We start from the raw sequence: 20,967 nt of genomic DNA on the forward strand, positions 1-20,967 counted from the left end.
ATGCATTTTTTGGCATTTAACTTTAGGCCGTGGCTCTGGCACCAGTTATCTGTTTCTGTGAGACCCTTCTGAAGGATATCTGTGTCAGATGTGTTTTCTACTATGGTGCCCAGTTTGCAGTCATCTGCAAACTTTGTCAGCCATAACCCTCCTGTGTTTGATTGTACTTCAGAAAAGTAGATGCCAAACAAGAGTGGGCCCAGGACTGAGCCCTGTGGGACACCACTTGTGACAGGCTTTGAGTCTGACATGGCGCCAGCAACTCTGACCCTGTGGGTTCTGTCACTCAGCCAGTTTGCAACCCATCTTGTGATGTATGGGTTAACATTTAAGCTGATGAGTTTTCAATGATACCCGAGTGGGGTATTGTATCGAAGGCCTTAGCCAGATCGAGGTAGGCTGTATGGACTGCCTTTCCCTCATCAATGGCTTTGGTGACTGTTTCGAAAAAGTCAACCAAGTTTAAAAGGCATGATCTGCCTTTGACAAAGCCAAACTGGGTTGGATCCAAAGTCTGCAAATTCCCTATGTCTTTATTTATGAGGTCCATTATGATCCTCTCCATGGCTTTGCAGATAAGGCTTGTCAAGCTAATGGGCGGTAATTTCCAGGGTCTGTGGAGGCACCGCCTTTGTGAAGTGGGACCACAGTTGCAGTGCGCCACTCCTGGAGTGCGTATCCAGAGGCAAGACTTTGATTAAAGAGCCGTCCTAGCTGTGCCTTTAATTCCTCATTGAGTTCGTGCAGCACACAGCCGGGGACACCATCGGGTCCCATCGATGCTGTGTTTTTGCTTTGGAGAGAGCAGTTCTCACTTGGGCGCTGGAGATGTTTGGGGGCTGCACTCATGTGGTATAGATATCTCTCCTTTTGGGGAGGGGAGAAGTTTGCACTGAACCTGTCAGCCAGTATGTTGGCAATGTCTGTAGGATCAGTAATCTTCACATCATTTTGAACTAGTTCTGAGCATATCTGGGAGTTTCCTCCTAGGTTTCTAACATAGCTAAAGAAGGCCTTATGATTGTCTTTTGAGTCTTTAGCTATTTTTCTCTCGAAATTTGCTTTGGATGATCTTATGAGAGCTCTTAGTTTCTTACTTATAGTGATCAAGGGTGTCTTACCTTTTAAGGATTTTGCTCTATCTTGTAGTAGCTTCCTCCTTTTGTTGTAGAGTTTGTTTATGGCTGGGGTCCACCAGACTGGGCTTGCCTTTGGTACAAAGAGTCTTTGTTTTGCTTGGGATTGCCTTATCCATGCAGTCCTGCAGGTGCTGGTAGAAGGCGTTTGTAAGTGATTCAGCGGCTTGAGTATTGTTTTCCACGGCTCGGGGCCTGAAAGGAGACCACACTAGTCTTTAGAAGTGTGAAGTCGGCTTTTGAGAAGTTCTTTACTGTGGTCTTTTTTTATTTCAGGTGGGGTGGGATGAGGACCTCCAGCGAGATTAGTTTGTGATCTGATCTCACCAGTGAGGGGTATACTTCGGTGTTGAACATTGTGCTCCCATGTTCGTGATGATGAGATCAAGTATGTTATCTCCTCTTGTGGGATGGTGACTAGTTGTTCCATGGCATTTGAGTTTATGAATTCCAGGAACTTTTGGGCTAGGGTGTTTGGGCTTGAGTAGTGTTCCCAGTCTATGTTAGGGTAATTGAAGTCACCTAGTATGATGGTGTTTGGTGATACATTTATCCCCTCTAGTGTTTTCAGGAAGGCCATGTGAGTTTCCTGAGTTTGTGAGGGTGGCCTGTAACATGCTACAATTTGCAGAGCAGTCTTGCCTATGGTTAATTGCACCTGGATGGTCTCCGATGCATCGTGCGTTGCCACCAGTCTTGAGGTGTGGGTGTCCTTGATGAATATGGATACCCCCCCCTCCTTTCTTGGTATTGTCCGGATTTTGGGGCGGAACGCATGATATGAGGTAAAACCTGATAGCGCTGGGGTGCTCTCAGGAGCCTTGAACCAGGTTTCTGTCACAGCACAGACATCGATGTTCTCCATACTGAGAAGGGCCTCGAGTGCGTGCATTTTGAGATTTAGACTTCTGGCATTGAGCAGCATTACCCTTAGTTTTTTCCTTTTTGTGTTCTAGGGTGGTAGGTTTAGAATTTGAGCCTTGCCTAAAAGGCACTATGGGGTGGCAAGAGCCTTTGCCAATATCCGGAATCCCAGGGGTGACAGGTGCAAGCTGTCCCTTGGCAGCGTGGCTTGTCCAGCATGTCATCCCAGGCAGACAGATACTGGATCCCCTTTGAATGACACCAGTGTTTAAGCCAATTGTTAAAGCTGATCATCTTATCTCTGTATTGTGGCATCATTCTTGGTGAAGATAGGATACTGCTCAAGGTCAGGGTCATACCTGCCTGGGCTACATAATCAGAGAGCTCCTCAATGTCTCTTTTCATGTAGTCCAAGGAGGTGCGTCTCAGGTCGTTTACACCAGCGTGGACAATGACTGAGTCATATTTGTACCTGCTGTTGAGAGACCTGAGTGCTTGCGTTATGTGGCGGATTCTAGCGCCCGACAGGCAGCTTACTGTGACCTTCTCCTTACTCAGTCTGGTGAGCGGGACATCAGTGTGTCTGACTATGGAGTCACCAATGACTAGTGTGTCTGGCATTGTGTTTGGCCTTAAGGGCTGTGACTGTTTGACACTCTGACTGTGAGGTCTATGTGTTGCGGTGTTGTGTTCTGAGGTGGTGGTTGTTTGGGTGTCTGCTTTGGTGGCCTCTGCTGTTTTGGTAGATTTTTGATCAGAGCCTCCGAGTATGTCTTTGTGTGTTTATATGTATGATTTGAGGTTGTAATGGTACTATGTGAGACTGGGTCTATAGTGTGTGTGGTAACCTTCTCTTCCTGACTGGTCTTGCCAGTCCTATGTTGAGAGAGCTCAGCCTCCAGTTTGGCCGTATAGTTGCATCTCTCGCATGTATTTGTGTTTTGTGGGAGGAGGAAAGGGTTGTCTGTGTACATGAGGCAATTGAAACATTGCCTCAATATTCCCAGGTTCACCAGCTGAGCAGGAGAGGACACTAGCAACTGATCCCTCGACATGCTAGAAGGGTAGACGAAAAACTTTAAAAAAAGATTCGGGGGGACGTGGGTGACCGAGAAATGGGGGGTTGCCTTTTTGGGGTACTATCTATGACAAGAGTGCTGTATCAAGGTAATAAGTACTGTAGGAGCAAGTGCTAGGTTTAATAGATAGAGAATAGTCTACTTGGAGTCAAGTAGAGTTGATCTTTTTAGTTATAGGATACGCTGATTTGATCAGTAGTATAGTTCGAGGAAGGTAGTTTTAAGGGAAAATTTGAAGAGTGGACTTTAGGTAGCCCGAATAGTTTAAACCTGCTTAACCGGCACTGCCCTAGTGTGCAACAGTGGCAGCTCCGCGCTAAATCGCTCTAAATCGCGCTAACGCGCGTTTAGCGCGTTTTATACCAGGGGGCTGGAAAAAGCTAGAAACTGGCCCAAAACGACCAATAAACTACTAGTTACTGGCTGAAACCTCACAAAACTGGACAAAAGGCAGCTCAATGCTTCCCACTCCCACTGGTAAGCAAGGTAGCTTCCCTTCCCCCAAATAAGGCAAGGAAACAGTACACAGGAACTACAACCAAAGCCCAGGAATCAGCAACTCTGAAACTGGACTAAACTAGTAAAGCAGGAAAAACAAGAGATATTTTTTTCTCTTTTTTTTTTTCACAAAACAGGCAGAAACAGGTACAGCAAACACTTATAAATGCTATGAATCAGCTACTACAGCTTAAACAGAAGAATTTGCTACAAATACAGTCAAATAGTAACAAACAAGGATTCCAAGTGCAATATTAAGTTAAATGCAGTAAAATCAGCTTCAATGTAACAGAAAGGCAGGCGAAATACAGTTGCTAGGTATTCAGATGTGGAAAGCAACAAAAATATACTTAGTATCAAGAAAAGTCGCTTATTCAGCTCTCTGCAGCCTGGATTACTCTGCTGGCCCACGTGGAGTCTGTGCTGAGTAGGTACAAGCTGAAAGTTTTATACCAGGGGGCTGGAAAAAGCTAGAAACTGGCCCAAAACGACCAATAAACTACTAGTTACTGGCTGAAACCTCACAAAACTGGACAAAAGGCAGCTCAATGCTTCCCACTCCCACTGGTAAGCAAGGTAGCTTCCTTCCCCAAATAAGGCAAGGAAACAGTACACAGGAACTACAACCAAAGCCCAGGAATCAGCAACTCTGAAACTGGACTAAACTAGTAAAGCAGGAAAGCAAGGTAGCTTCCCTTCCCCAAATAAGGCAAGGAAACAGTACACAGGAACTACAACCAAAGCCCAGGAATCAGCAACTCTGAAACTGGACTAAACTAGTAAAGCAGGAAAAACAAGAGATATTTTTTTCTTTTTCTTTTTTTTCACAAAACAGGCAGAAACAGGTACAGCAAACACTTATAAATGCTATGAATCAGCTACTACAGCTTACACAGAAGAATTTGCTACAAATACAGTCAAATAGTAACAAACAAGGATTCCAAGTGCAATATTAAGTTAAATGCAGTAAAAACAGCTTCAATGTAACAGAAAGGCAGGCGAAATACAGTTGCTAGGTATTCAGATGTGGAAAGCAACAAAAAATATACTTAGTATCAAGAAAAGTCGCTTATTCAGCTCTCTGCAGCCTGGATTACTCTGCTGGCCCACGTGGAGTCTGTGCTGAGTAGGTACAAGCTGAAAGTTTTATACCAGGGGGCTGGAAAAAGCTAGAAACTGGCCCAACACGACCAGTAAACTACTAGTTACTGGCTGAAACCTCACAAAACTGGACAAAAGGCAGCTCAATGCTTCCCACTCCCACTGGTAAGCAAGGTAGCTTCCCTTCCCCCAAATAAGGCAAGGAAACAGTACACAGGAACTACAACCAAAGCCCAGGAATCAGCAACTCTGAAACTGGACTAAACTAGTAAAGCAGGAAAAACAAGAGATATTTTTTTCTTTTTTTTTTTTTCACAAAACAGGCAGAAACAGGTACAGCAAACACTTATAAATGCTATGAATCAGCTACTACAGCTTACACAGAAGAATTTGCTACAAATACAGTCAAATAGTAACAAACAAGGATTCCAAGTGCAATATTAAGTTAAATGCAGTAAATACAGCTTCAATGTAACAGAAAGGCAGGCGAAATACAGTTGCTAGGTATTCAGATGTGGAAAGCAACAAAAAATATACTTAGTATAAAGAAAAGTCGCTTATTCAGCTCTCTGCAGCCTGGATTACTCTGCTGGCCCACGTGGAGTCTGTGCTGAGTAGGTACAAGCTGAAAGTTTTATACCAGGGGGCTGGAAAAAGCTAGAAACTGGCCCAAAACGACCAATAAACTAATAGTTACTGGCTGAAACCTCACAAAACTGGACAAAAGGCAGCTCAATGCTTCCCACTCCCACTGGTAAGCAAGGTAGCTTCCCTTCCCCCAAATAAGGCAAGGAAACAGTACACAGGAACTACAACCAAAGCCCAGGAATCAGCAACTCTGAAACTGGACTAAACTAGTAAAGCAGGAAAGCAAGGTAGCTTCCCTTCCCCCAAATAAGGCAAGGAAACAGTACACAGGAACTACAACCAAAGCCCAGGAATCAGCAACTCTGAAACTGGACTAAACCAGTAAAGCAGGAAAAACAAGAGATATTTTTTTCTTTTTTTTCTTTTTTTTCACAAAACAGGCAGAAACAGGTACAGCAAACACTTATAAATGCTATGAATCAGCTACTACTTTTACCATTTCTAGCTTTTCAATGACTACTTCAAAGACAAACAGGGATAATCACACAGAACAGTATTCTCAGCACATGAACTTTGTCTCCTGCTATAAGTTATCAATCACAGCACCAAACAGCTCAAATTTGCCACTTTGACAGATATGAAGTGGCTGTGTTTAGGGAAAGGGACGATGAGTTTAAGGACTACGGCTCAGGCAGAACAAAAAATGAAAATTGGTCATTTTAGAAAGAAGAAGTAACAGGCACTGTTTTTTCTAAAGTGGCCAGTTTTCATTATTTTGTTATGCCTGAGATGTAGTCCTTAAACTCATCTCCCCTCCCCATAAACACCTTCTCTTTGTATCTGTCAAAGTGGCAAACTAACACAAATCCTGTTATTCTTTCCAGCAACGTTCTAAATAAGTTAATGAGAGCATTGTTTAAAATCTGTACTTGTTTATTTTAGGGGTTGTCCAGATTTCTTGCACTAAGAGGTAGGTAGGAGTGTGTGTGAGTGAAATACCCTAGTTATGGATAGCAGGTGGTTAGTAATTTGCTAAGGCTCAAACCCTGTATCTAGGTTACAGTAAATAAGAGCCTGAATCCTCTACTCCAACTATCAAGTGGTGCTTTTTGAAGAACTGACTTTCAGGTACATTTTAAGGAACTGAGTTTGAGTTACAGGTTAAGCATTTTTCAGGTAATTGAATTTCAAGTGCATTTTCAAGGAACTGTGAGCTTCAAGGTAAGAGAAGTTAACTGCTGCTCATGCCAAGTCTGTTTACAATGAGCAACTAACTGTTTTGTTTAGCAAATTGAATCACTTTTGTGATACAGAATTGAAAAGCTTAGTAGTACAACAGGTAGCATGCTTGCTTGTAGTGCAGAAAGCTGTGGGTTCTGCTCCGTCAGCATGTTGATGGAGTGCTGATACTGTGTTGTATTTTAACAGGAGTTGGGTGTGACAGTCCTGAGTATGTCTTCCTTTGGATGAGATGCCTAGTAACTATGAATCTGTTGTCAGTTTGCCATCCATTCCCTATTGCAAAATTACCAGCTTAACATGTTTTTAATGTAACTTAGGAAATGTATTCTTCAAGGTCATTGGGCACTGAATTTGTAGATGAAACACTGGAATATAAAGTTGTTTGCTAGCAGCAACCTCTTCATTAGTTACAGATGTTTTTAATGTGGAATTATTCAGATGACTTTTACTTTTACAGAGATTGTGCATATTGATTGATATCAGTGGATTGTACAGACAGGAGTTTGAGTAACCTTTTTTGGTTGAACTGTTCTAAATTGGGAAGTTTTGTCATTATTGTTTAATATGTTTTGTTTCATTGTTAACCGGGAAAACGTTAAAAACTATAAATGTAAAACATGCTCTAACAAGTGGTGCTGTGTTATATGAGATATAATTTAATACAATTAGGAAGGTGAATCAAAGAACTCTTGTACATTTGTGTGGTCCTAAAAATGTGTGCAAGGGGCCTATGATTTGAAAACAGCCCAAAGGTAAACTTAATCCACCACTAGCCATTTGTATTTTCTTTGAATGTGGGTTTCAATGCTGTTTCAATGAATGTGAGTTTCAAGGGCAGATAAGTTTTAATGCTGTTTTCGTTGTGAGACTATATTACTTTGTTTAACAAATGTCTATCAGTGTTTGTGCTATAAATTTTAAAATTACAATTTTAAATTAAATCCAGATATCTAATCACTGTAAAAGTAATGCAGAAAGCAGTATGCACATTGAGAGATATGAACAGTGTTTATGGTAACTGATTAGAAATAGCCAAGTAATGGGACACTGGAATGGCTGCAGGGAGGGGAGGCTGTGTATGGTGGTGGGGTGTGGTGGCTTTGTATGTGGGGCCCCGATCCATTACTCTGTCTAGGGCCCCATTTTACCTAGCTCTGGTTCTTTTATTTAGAAATATCTGTAGATAGCTGAAGTGTTTGTGTGGTCTGCATTGCTCTGAATATCACTCATCTCTGCATTTAACTTTGATTTGAAGCGTTTTAGTTAATGCTTGATCACTTCTGTGTTGTATCTTATTCTAGTATTACATTTGTTTTGTTTTAAGTTTTTGGTTCTGTTGGAATTTTAACAGTTCTTGGCTAGGGTTATTTAAAAAAAGTTACCAAAGAATTCCTTTGCAGTTGTGAATAGTATCAGTTAATTAGTGGGGGAGCTGAGAAACAGCATTGCTCTTTTATTTAGAAATATCTGTAGTTAGCTGAAGTGTTTGTGTGTCTGCATTACTCTGAATATCACTCATCTTTGCATTTAATTTTCATTTGAACCTCATTTGGTGGCGTTTGAGTTGCCTGCCCCATCTCATTTTGAACACTCCTCCCAGTCGCATCTCATCAGCTTATTCTACTGAGTAAAGGCAGATGATTTGGGAAGGCCTACCTCCTTAGTTCTTAGTTTTTCCACCTTGAATTACCATGTTTCATCCCTTCCTGCTTAACCTAAAAAAAAATTGCACTTTATTCATCTTCTTTTACCATATTTGTGTTTCATCCTACTTTGTTTGGCTTTTGCTGCTTGCTCTTAAAAGTACTCAATTGCTTTTATTCTGCTGCATTTATTATTGCTTGTTAGTAGCCTGATTAAATTGTAACTGTTATTCTAAGCCTTTTGGTTTAAGCACTTGGGCTTCAAGCTAGTTATTTTACACTAAGAAGGTTTGTTGTCTGCACTCTTGTGGAAAGAGAGGATGGATTCTGTCCTTCTGAGTTGGGAATTGCTGGTTGAAGGTTTATTGTGCCTACTTATTTGAAGTGTTTTTTTTCTGAAATTGGTGCTCCTTGTTTGCTGTAGCATAGACTAGATTCAGACCTGCTAAATCTAGCTCTGTTTGAATAACTTGAGCACTCATCCAGGCCATCTTTTTTGGAGAGGGTTTCCCTGCACCTTAGTAGCAGGAGTGTGCAGTTAGAACCTGTCTGATTGAAGACTGCTGGAACAGGGCTCAGTTTTGAGCTTTTTAATTGGTTAATTGGTTCATTTGTCTAAATCAGTTTGCTCTTGTTTCCTACTGTTAAGTGTGTATCTGTTCTCCTGTATTAAATTGACCTAAACAGAGTTTAAATATCTTTAGCATAGTCTGGTTACAGGCTTTGCTGTATCCATATCTGATTGTGCGATTCCTGTGTTTCCTGCTATGCCATCTTGTGTTGACCAGGGCCTGCCTGCACTTAGTGGAAGTGAACTGGTTGGAACTGGTCTGGCATAGAGTATTGAGCTAAGAACTCAGGGACAAGGGTTGATTGGTCAATTCCAGTGTTTCTATTTTACTTTGGTTTTTGTGGTATTTAAACCTAGCATTTGCATGGGTTTGTGCTTACTTGCCCATTGTGCACTGCTGCTGTGCTGTTTTAACTCTTTGTGAGGTATCTCAGTTGCATTGTTTCCCTTACCAGCACTCCTGTGTAAGTGAGGCCCTCACCTGCAGCTACTGTATTGACTTTATCCAGCCCTACTCACACCTATAGGTACTCTCCTCAGATAGTACCAACTCTACTATGCCTGACCTCTCTTCCACAGATTCTGATAACCATGGATGGACAATTTCCTGTGGTTTCGCTTGCTAGTCTAGTTGATATGGGCATCCTGAGACAGTGTAGCAACTGCTTTATGTACACAGACAACCCTCCACTACTACCACCTAGGAACACAATATGTGAGAGATGCAATTGCATTAGGAACCTAGAATCCTTGCTCTCTTAGTCACAAGCCAGAACATCTGGCACTGAGAAGGTTGAATGCACAAACACCTCTAACACCAACCACATCTGTACAACACACTCCTACATATGCAGGGGTTATCAACAAAAACATACCTAAACAAAAGAGACATCTGAAGCAAAAACACACATCACAACCAACAGCACCAAGCATCACACATAGTACACACATCTGTGTTTCACAGTCTCTAAGGCCCATCCAAAAACCCAACAGACTAGTCATAGGAGACTCTATCAAGAGACATACAGATGTGCCCATTTACCAGGCTAGACAAGGAGAAAGTCATGGTAAGTTGCTTGTCAGTTGCTAAAATCCACCATATCATGCACACACTCAAGTCTCTTAACAACAAGTACTGTTATGACTCTGTCATAGTCCATGTTGGTGTGAATGACTTGAGACGTACCTCTTTGGGCTATATGAAGAGAGACATGATTGAGCTCACTGAACATGTGTCCCAGGCAGGTGTTTTCCTAGCCTTAAGCAGCATCCTACCATTACCCAGAATGATGCCTCAATACAAACAGAAAATTATTGATTTATACAATTGGCTTAGTTTCTGGCGTCATTCCAGGGGGATCCAGTACTTGACAGCCTGTGAGGACATGATTGGCAGACCATGGTGCTTTGCCAGAGATGGCCTTCATCTGTCTCCCCTGGGCTTCAGGCTTCTGGCAAAGGCTCTTGCCTCCCCTATAGTATCTTTTTTAGGCAAAGTCATAAGCACGAAATTACCAAAGTGAAAAATTCTTCTAAATTAAATTTAAAGGTCATGCTGCTAAATGCTAGGAGTCTCAGCATGAAACTGTACTCATTGCAAGCATTCCTTGCCCTGGAGGATGCTGACATTTGTGCAGTTACTGAAACCTGGTTCAATGCTGTGGAGAGCACCCCAGTCTTATAGGTTACTCATCCTACCATACTTTCAGACCCCAAAAAGAGGGCTACCAAGCCAAAGGAGGTGGAGTTTCAATATATGTCAAAGATGTACACACCTCCAGACTGGCCAAATTATATGATGTACAGGAGACAGTCCAAGTGCAATTAACTGTTGACAAAGCACAGATTCAAATCATAGCTAGATACAGATCCCTAACCGTGACTAAGAATGCCCAGCCACCTATCTGGACTTACTTGAATCCATCAACATTCAACCCTCTACCCTGATCCTGGGTGATTTTAACTACCCAAGTATAGAGTAGAAAACTTATTTTAACCCAAACATGAATGCCCAGAGATTCCTTGACTTCATCAATGCCAATGCATTGGATCAGCTGGTCAACACCCCTACAAGAGGTGAAAATATCCTGGACCTGGTCCTAACCAACATGAGTAGCCACTGTAACACCCCTACAGTGTCATTCTCCTTGGTAAGATCCAACCATAAAGTGATCACCTTTGAAGTCACCATCTCCCATGAACCCCCCACCCCCCGTCAGGGTCAAATGAAAAAAAAACATTTCCAAAGCTGACTACAATCTCCTCAGAGCAGGTATTAGCAGCTTCACAACCACCATCCCTTCAGTTGGAACTAGCACTAATGTCCAAGCGTACACCAAAAAACTATATGAGCATCTATATAGGTGTAAGGACTCAGCAGTAGATGACAGGACCAAATCATCTTCTTCAAGGAAGAACAAACCTGTCTGGTGGGCAGCAGCAATAAACAAACTCTATAATAAAAGGAAAAAATTGCTGTCCAGGACCAAGAAGGAGCAGGTGCCAAGTTGGAAGTAATCTCTCCTTTGTCTGAACAAGCAAATAAGATCAGTGGTGAAACTCAGGCATGAGCTGTCAGCTCCATTAGACACCCTATTAAACCAAAGCCTGAGCACCGGCTTCATCCCAGCTGAATGGAGGACAGCCACTGTCATCTCTCTACACAAAGGTGGAGCATCCATTGACCCAGGCAATTATGGGCCTATCGCCCTAACTAGCCTGATATGAAAGGCCATGGAATGCATTATCATGGACCTTATAAACAAGGACATTGGCAACCTCCATACACTTGACCCCACACAGTTTGGTTTTGTCAAAGGGAGATCATGCCTGTTAAACTTGGTCGACTTCTTTGAAACTTCACCAAAGCCATGGATGAGGAGAAGACGATGCACACCACCTACCTTGACCTAGCCAAAGCCTTTGACACTATTCCCCACTCAGGTATAATAGATAAACTCTCCCAGTTGGGCACCAATCCATATGTTACCAGATGGGTAGCTAACTGGCTCACTGATAGAACCCATTTAGTAAAAGTAGAGGAAGTCTCTAGTAGTATCCCCACTAATTATCACATTAATAACAATGTACTAAGCATGCAATCAGTCATGAAGCACTCGGGCACCCAGGTTGATAGCAACCTCACTTTTGACCACCACATTGCCTCCGTTATACAGAAGGCTTTCTATATAGCCCACCTCATAAATAAGAGTATTTCATCCAGGAACAAGGAGGGCATAACATCCCTATACTCCTCCCTTATCAGACCCATTATCAAGTACAATGCCCCCTTTGGCATGTTCCTTGCCAAGCACATGCAGCGGTTGGAGAGACCAGAGTGGTTCATGACCAGGAAAACCCAGGGTTTCAAACACCTAATCTATACAGATAGGCTAAAAGTCCCATCCATCTACTCAGTCTCATGCAGACTGCTCAGAAGTGACATGTGCCTGGCATACCAGGCCTTAACGTGGTCTGTGACATTAATAGAACTTATTGGTGGGATAGATTTGCGTCCCAAAGACTCCCCCATTTGTGGAATAGACTCCCTCTCCATGTCAAGCAGAGTAACTCTCTAGCCCTCTTTAAGATGAACCTGGATGACTGGCTGTGAAACAGAAAATATACCCCTGGGATCCCACCTGTGTCCATGCTGGACAGGGGAAACAGGTGCTGACTTTGAGTGAACATGGGTGAATTTCTTGGCTAGGCTTATAAGGGACTCCAGGCCAATAGCCTAGTATCATCAGATGAACCTATGTACCTATGACTAGGACCCTGAAGAAGTCCCATGGTTTAGTTAAAAATAATCTAAAACAAGGATTGGAGACTAAACTGGCATTTGCATCTAAATTGGATTTTAACAAAGGGTGCATTTTTTCACACATACCCCTTTATCAGCCCTTAAATAGGTGATAATGAGGTGTAAATTATTTTAGATAATGGACGACCTGTAGATTGGCACCCTGACTGGAGAATGAACATTCTCCAGCAGGGTGTTAATCTACAGATAATGCCCACCAAAAACTGAGTCCACTGCTTGACAACAGCATATCAAGCTGCTCTGGAGCTTGGATTGAAAGTAATATAACAACATTATTTTATGCTAGCTAAGCTGCGCTTTTGCTGTTTAGCGAGTGTAAAATAAAAAAAAGGAAAACAAAAACTAAAAATAAAAAAGTGTGGGTGTGTGTGAGAGTGTATGTGTGCATGACAGTAAGAGAGAGAGATTAATCGCGTTATTATTTTACACTCATTAGTCAGCACTTTCCCTGTTTAGCGAGTGCAAAAACAAATAAAACAGAAAAAAGTCTGTGTGGGTATGTGTGTTTATATTTCTGTCTGAGTGTGAGTGTATGTATGCTTGCATGCATGAAAGCAGAAGGGTGTGTGTGTGTGTGTGTGTGTGTGTGTGTGTGTGTGTGTGTGTGTGTGTGTGTGTATGTATGACAGAGAGTGTGAAGAGTGAGAGCGATAGAGCAGTAGCAGCAGCAGTTATGAGGATTGCATACGTCTCGGCCACTTTGCTCAAGCAATCTGAATAAAGCCAAAAGTAAAGGGGGAACAAAGGCTCAAAATAGGAACATATTTTAAATGCTAGTGTCATGAAACACCAAAGTTGCTTGAATAATAGGATTTGTGTTAGCATGCATTTTCTGAAGCACAAGTTTGTATGTGAGACAGAAAGTAACTGACAGCAGCAGTAACAAAGTTTGCATACCTCTTGACCTCTTGGCTCAAGAAATCTGGATAAACCTTAAATAAAGGGGGAACAGAATGCTGAAAAATGGGGAACAGATTTTAAATATTGCTCTTATAAAATTACAAAGTTGCTTAAATTACCAGATTTCTTAGCATTAAATTTCTGAAGGAAATAAAGTCCAAAACTGAAATATATGTCACTATTCCCCAATGACTGGCAACAAACCACATATTTTAGGAGCAAGGGACCAAAACATTAATAGATTTATAGATTCATACAGCGTTACTAAGCTAATGACCAAGGAGGCCTTTATAAGCCTAGTCAAGTTTTCCCGAAAAAATAATAATGACTTGTATCCAAACAGAATATTGAGGACCAGGCATTTATAAGCTTTTTCTCCAAAAGGGATATGGGTATGAGGCCTGGTGTAAATTTCCTATTTTTCACGCACTGGTCTAGGATGCACTCACACTGAGTAATAGACAAATTCAGCTTCACATGCATAGGAAGCCTGTCCCATGGGAGGGAGAGGCTCTGGGACACATATCTGTCTCTCCAGCATGTTCTGTTTAAGTCGCAAAAGTCCCAACTTCAGCCAAGGTGTCCCGAGTTTAAGCAATTTATGTATCTGATGGGGTTGGCAAGAGGGATGAACATTCCTGTCCTGGGGAGGAGGGACATTGTTTAGTGTCTCTCTAGGGGAGGATAGATTTATTGAAAAGATTCCAAGCTGGGGTGGGCAGGAGGACAAAAGTAGGTAAGGCCACTTGATGGACCTGGACCACACTCAGGCTCCTTAACATTGCCTGCTTAGCCTAACACTGATGTTAGCATTTAGAGAGGGGCTTAAGACTAGGGGGAAAATGGCCATCTAGGATGATCCTACCTCACTTCTTGGCTGAGTGTAAAATCCAGGACACTCCACATAAACCAAGATCCTGGATATGAAGGAATAAATGAGTCAACATATCAACAGGAGGGTGGCTTGAGAGTTAGTGGGTGCCAACTGAAAAGAAAGAGAAAATAATTTATATGCTGTAGCTTCATTAGGGGGGAGCAGCAGTGTTAGAACTGTGAGTACAAATTTAAAAAATCCTAACTACACCCCTGACTAGGAGTACAGTTGAAATAAAATGTATAATTAATTCTCCCAGTGTCACTCCATGAAAATTTCATGAGAATATGCTAGGAGATGTATTGCTTTATATACAGTGTCTAGAAATAGCAGGACAGTCTGCTGTTCATGGACAGCCTTCTTGAAGATTATGAAGAAGATCTAAAAGCATTTCCTGAAGCATTTGACAAAGAGCCAGGCAGCTTTGTAAACTTTTGTGCATGATGTAATAAATAAAACAAAACAAGAAATAAAACAAAACTGCAAAAACCTTCTGTGTTGGTGCTTTGCATTGTTTCTGACTGACATGATACACACTGATTACATTTTTTTTTCATTCTGTGCTATGCTATCACATAATTTTCTTTTAATTGTATATAGGCATGCAATACCATCTATTTTTCACAAGTAATTAAGATTAAAATATTTTTATTATATACCTAATTCTTATGACTTTAGTGCTGTCCATAACTGCAGCAGAAATTCCTACCTTCAAACTATTGCACAAGTCAGGCTATTCGACTCATTTATGCAAAGAGTAGGCATGATACAACAGTAAGATAACATCTTTCTCTGTTTTAGATTAATTTCCTTAAGGAAATACTGTAACATTTTCAGAGCCAGATGTTAGATTTTAAAGCTGAATATAAATGGAACGAATGTAATGAGGCTGCTAAACTAGACACTCGCAATACCGGACAAATCCTGTTTGGAGAGTAGGAAAAAATTGAATTCATCTCAGAGTACATAGATTTGTGACACTGGGGTTTGAGTCAAGAACTACATATATGTGGCTGGGAAAAAATGTTCAGTCTCAGTGACTTTTCTATTTAAATGTGGCATACATTGATATATTACATTTTTTTTCAAATTATCTGTAATATAAATGTTCACATTGCAGGCAGTTTTTTAGTATGTTTTCTGTTTCAGATTAGCTTTGTTTCTGCTGTATTACTTTTTTTAGATGTACAACTTTATCTGATCAATGGCATTTCTAAATGATGCCATGGATGCTAGCACTATATGTACCATGCAGAGACTAGGAATTATGTGTGGAATATAATGCTCTCTGGAATGCTCCTTTTCTGGAAGGATAACTTTTTCTTTTGTTATGACTGGATTAGGATTCATGTTGTTCTGTGTTTATTTATTAAACACTGTGCAGTGCATGTGTAGCTGAAATGAAAGGAAGTCTTTAGTGTCAACATCAGAGACGTGTTCCCACTACATCCATGCCTGTCATCAGCAAAAATATCCTCCCATGCTGAAGTGCTTAAGAAATCTCTCCCTAAGCCGCAAAGGCCACTGAGACGTTAGGATGGGCCAACAAACCCCATAGCATCACACTTATTTAACTGCTTATACAGCATCAAAGGGTACTAACACTGAAATAAGGGTCACTCTGCTTATGGGCCAAAGTCCTTAAGGCAACCTGGACATGTCACTACACATGGTAATGTCTTAGGTATAGGTGACTCCACAGTGAGACACATGCGAGCATCACTCATAGGGTAAACTAGGAAAGGGTGAAGGTAAGCTGCCCCTCAGGTACCAGGATTTGACAAGTCACAAGAACACTCAGGTCCTCTCACCCAAGATTCACACATGACATGGTTATTGTGTATGTGGGAACAAATTACTTGATACATACACACACACACACACACACACACACACACACACACACACACACACACACACACACACATCCTTGGATTATCTGAAGGTATATATGATAGAGCTCAGCAAATACATGTCCAAGACTGATATGAGGCATGCCTTGAACAACATCCTACCATCACCAAAAATTACGCCAAAATATAAACAAATGATAATTGACTTTTAACAATTGGCCTAAGTATTGGTGTCATTCTGTGGGAGGGGGGAGTAGTTCCATTGTGTGTTACCCTAGAAGGACATGATTGACAATCCTACTGCTTTTGCCATGGATGGCCTTCATCTGTCTCTCTCCTCCAGATTTTTGTATATTGGCCAAAATGTTCTTCCCCTCATAGCGTCTTTTTATACAGTGTCAGACTTCTCCAACAACCAGTGTAGTCAGACAAAATCAGAACTCTGTAAATGTAGTGATGCTGAATGCAAGACCCCTAGATAAAAACTTGCATGACTTACAAACCATTCTGACCTTCCAAAATATCAATGTCTACATCATCACTGAAACACGGTTCTAGTGGAGTGATAACAAACCCTCCTTATTAGGATTCAATTCCTGCAACATATTCAGGCCCAGCTCTGGGAACAACTATGGTAAAGTTGGTTCTATGTCAGCACTTCTACAAAGTCTCATTATTTCAACACTTATTGCATCAGGGCAATGACCTTGAGTTCTTCCACATTTTTGTTTCAGAATCCCCTGTAGCTTACTCACACCCCACACTTAAACTAGAGTTCCTCTGTCTCAAATCTGTCATCATTCTTCTAGGAGCCTTCTATCTGTCCATAAATTTGGAAGCATCCACTACTATAATTAAGTATGCACTATGCTTCCTTGATTTCCTGAAAGTGAACTCTGCAGATCAAATACACTCCTCAACTAGGGGTCCAAAAATACTGGTTCTGGTTCTCACAAACACAGACCCATTATGCCCTGTGCAACACCTACAGATACTCCATCACTGGTCAGATGGAAATGCATGTTGATACAAATCCCGTGGTTTTACTAATTGTTTCAAATGAATTATAATAATATTTAAGAACTATCCCTGATCTTGGGCCTTTGCCATCTGATTATTTTTGCTTTCTTCAGAATTTCTGAGTAAAGAAACTGAGAAGTATGTCATGATGCAATAAGAAACGCTGCTTACTGGAGGCCCCAGTAAAAAAAAAATCACCTTAATGCATGCGTAGAGACATTAGTTCCTATCCACCCCAAACATAGTCCTATGCTTGGAATATACCCTTTCATGCTCCACTCGAGTAACCCACACGGGTGACCTCAACCTGGTCTGTGACATCAATAGGACATGTTGGTGGGACAGATTTCTGTCCCAGAAACTCCCCCTTTTGTGGAATAGACTCCCACTCCATGTCAAGCAGAGTACCTCATTAAACCTTTTTAAGTGCAACCTGGATAACTGGATGGGGAAAAAAAAATACACCCCCTGGGATTCAACCTGTGTCCCCACTGGACAGGGGTAGGGGTGCTGACTTATCTGCACATGTGGTAAATTCTTGGCTAGGCTTGTAAGGGCCACAACAAATAGCCTAGTAACTTCCCATGATCCTATGATCATATGTTTAACTCTAGTATAAGATAAATATATGAAAAAGAAAAACTAAACTTGTCATGAGGAATAAACGGAATGTGTTACAAACTACCATGAATTTAAAAGGTTAAACAAAAAATTAAGGCACAAAGTCAAATCCTGCAAGGATAAGTATGAAATGATGATTGCCAACTCTGCATGGGATAAAAATGTAAAACCGTTTTAACTGTATTGGACTCATTAGGACAATATCCAGGACTGTACAAAACTATACATAACAATTACACTTATTTAGTCCCTGAGAACATATCAGATAAATTAACCTTATACTTTGCCTTCCTGTCCCCCATAACTTACTCATACATGGCATTGTGTCTGCACCCACTCCACAAATCAGCTTAGTTCCGGTCCTAAGGGTACTGTCCAAAGCCAATAAGACTAGTCCTGTGGGTCCAGAAAACATGTTTGGCTACTTTCTTTTCAGTATGACGTACCGTCTCACCAACCTGCTACTAAATCTGCTCAGCTTCAATCATGTAAAGGCTTTGTACGAGAGGTGTGTAGAACTGTGGTGGCCACCCCCCCCCCCCAAATGGTTGTACACACTATTAATACTGGCAACTACAGAATAATAAGCCTTACCAATCTGATCTGTAAAGTAATGGAGTGCCTGCGGAACATATCAATAAAGATAACAGCACCTAACAGTTCCCAAACCCAAGCCAGTTTCTGTTGAAAATGCAGATCCTGCCTTCTAATAATTGTAGACTTCTTTAAAAAAAGTCACTGAGACATTGGATGGGGCAGAACTGTAAACACCACTTTACCTTAAGCTGGCAAAGCCGTTTAATACCATTCCACATTCTGCCATTATTGGCAAACTAATCAAACAAAATGCAAAAGCTTATGTAACACTCTAGGTGGCAAAATGGCTCACTGACAAAATCCAGTCAATCATAACTGGAACACAATGTTCCTGAAAAGGCTTGCTATTAGGGAGTTCTACCTGGATCTGTGATATGGCTGCTTCTGTTTGGTATTTATGTCTTTGAAGTTAAAGCTGATGTTAGCAGTTTGTAGTTTTTACAATTTGGCACTATCAGCAACTATTCTGAAGTCTCTTTTTCCCCTCAGCTGGGCCTAGCACATACAAACCTATAGTACCAGAACAATGGACTAAAGCAAAATTCTAAAAAGTGTAGTAATGTGTCCCTTAGGAAACAGGTGTGCCCTTATACATTCCACATTAAAGACATCTTCTGTAAATTAAAATGATCATCAGGGATGTGGGCACTATTGTAAACCATAAATTCTCCTTTGACCACCATGTATTTGCTATTGTTAGAAAGTTCTTCTGCCTTGCTTTGCAAAGGTATATATTCTAGGTCCAAGGAAGTTATTTTACTTCTTTACTCATTTTTCATTCGATACATATGTACTGCTCCAATCGTTATGTATCTGTCCAAATGCAAGATGCAACTTAAAAAAAAAAAAAAGTGCTACATCACCAAGAGAATCAAGGTCATGATTTTCATGGGGTACATAAATCACCTTAAAGTGTCTTCTCTCTTCTACATCTCATATAGACTGCTGAGAGATGATCTCTGCCTTGCCTAGTTCTGTGACACCACCTACACATTTTTAAACCACCAGTGTAACATAAAGAGAACTCGCTGATGGGAGACATACCTCCATCAATGAATTCTTCTCCTCTGAAACAAATATTATCTTCATAATAAAGTAACTCCCTGTCTGCAGACACATCATATACAAGTGGCTGAGTAACCATAAGTTCACTGCAGGACTGACCGCTCTGTCCTTTAAAGAATGGAATAGTAAGTACTGGAATTTTCTGGAGACATTATTACAAATGATCTACTTGATCAACAGTATTGAACCTACAATAACAGAAATATAAGAGCCTTTGTACTAAGAGATTAGGCTTCATGGAAAATAGAATATGACTGTTTTTGTAACTCTTTGTTTATCTGACATATGGTCACATTAATATGCCATCCCGCCACAGAAAAATGGTACAGCCATAATAGGAACTATTATGCAGTGATAATATTTAGAATAGTCACTTCTATGCAACAGCAAATTGAAGACCAACCATGTTCCTATTCTTAATATTGTCTGCTCCAGATGTATAAGTGCTTTGAAGGGTGTCCTGCTGTTCAGCTTCAGAAGGCGTTAACATTTAATGTCTGTTACATAATGATGCAGAGTACTGAGTACTGCTGTAAAGTATACCTGTGTGCAAAACTGTTCACTGCAGCATATGATTAAAAAATAGGATTTTTGCTGCAGGATTATAATTCAGATTAGGATGATAGCCTTCACTCAGAGATTAGTTATTTCTCCAATTGATATTTTATCAGATCTATCAGAGGAAGCTGTCTGCATACCCACACACTCAAAACCTATCAATCTAAAATTATTCAGAAAATGTGTTAAAGCTAGCAGCAAGGTAGAACTAACATCTTAATTTGCAGGTCTCACTTTCCTATACCCTTCCACTGGGGGTCCTTAAGTCTCATACTCCTTTGTTAAATATTAATTCCATAATCACCATGGAAACAGGAAATACAATGCAAGGGTGAAAAACATACCTGAACTCATTTAATAAAAAATATAGTTGAGGAAAGGTAACTTTAGAAATGTGACATTAGGAAGAGAATTCTAAACCAATTACTCATCAATTGCATGTATGATAAGCATTTCATAAGTGAGATATTCTCATGACCATTAAATTAAGCAGCTGAAGCATTTCTAATAAAATAAATCTTGCTATAATGCACACTTCACTCCTTTACTGGCTCCTTTTTTGAACCACCAAACTGAACTGAAAAGCAAAACTGTGCCAATAAATTCTTTGGTGAAACAATGAAAGTGAAGCATGACATATAATATAGAACAAATAGCACACAAAGGCATAATGAACGGTGACTAATAAAACTGCCCATTGAGTAAGGACACTCAAGTAATAAGTAAATGACAAAAAAATAAAAATACTGAATGTGAAAAAGTAGCTAAAACAAAGCACTCACACCAGTTATACAATTGTCTTTGGTGAAACCAAGAAAGTAAAGGATGTCATCTATAACAATTAGCACATAAGGGCCTTAGAGTAAATGACTAATAAAATTACTAATACTGTGATGATTATGGGCTAGTGCCAGCATAGCTAGTTGGAATTTTG

Source organism: Protopterus annectens, chromosome 1.part0 (assembly GCF_019279795.1).
Source record: "Protopterus annectens isolate FY-2018-M chromosome 1.part0, PAN1.0, whole genome shotgun sequence".
NCBI lineage: Eukaryota > Metazoa > Chordata > Ceratodontiformes > Protopteridae > Protopterus > Protopterus annectens.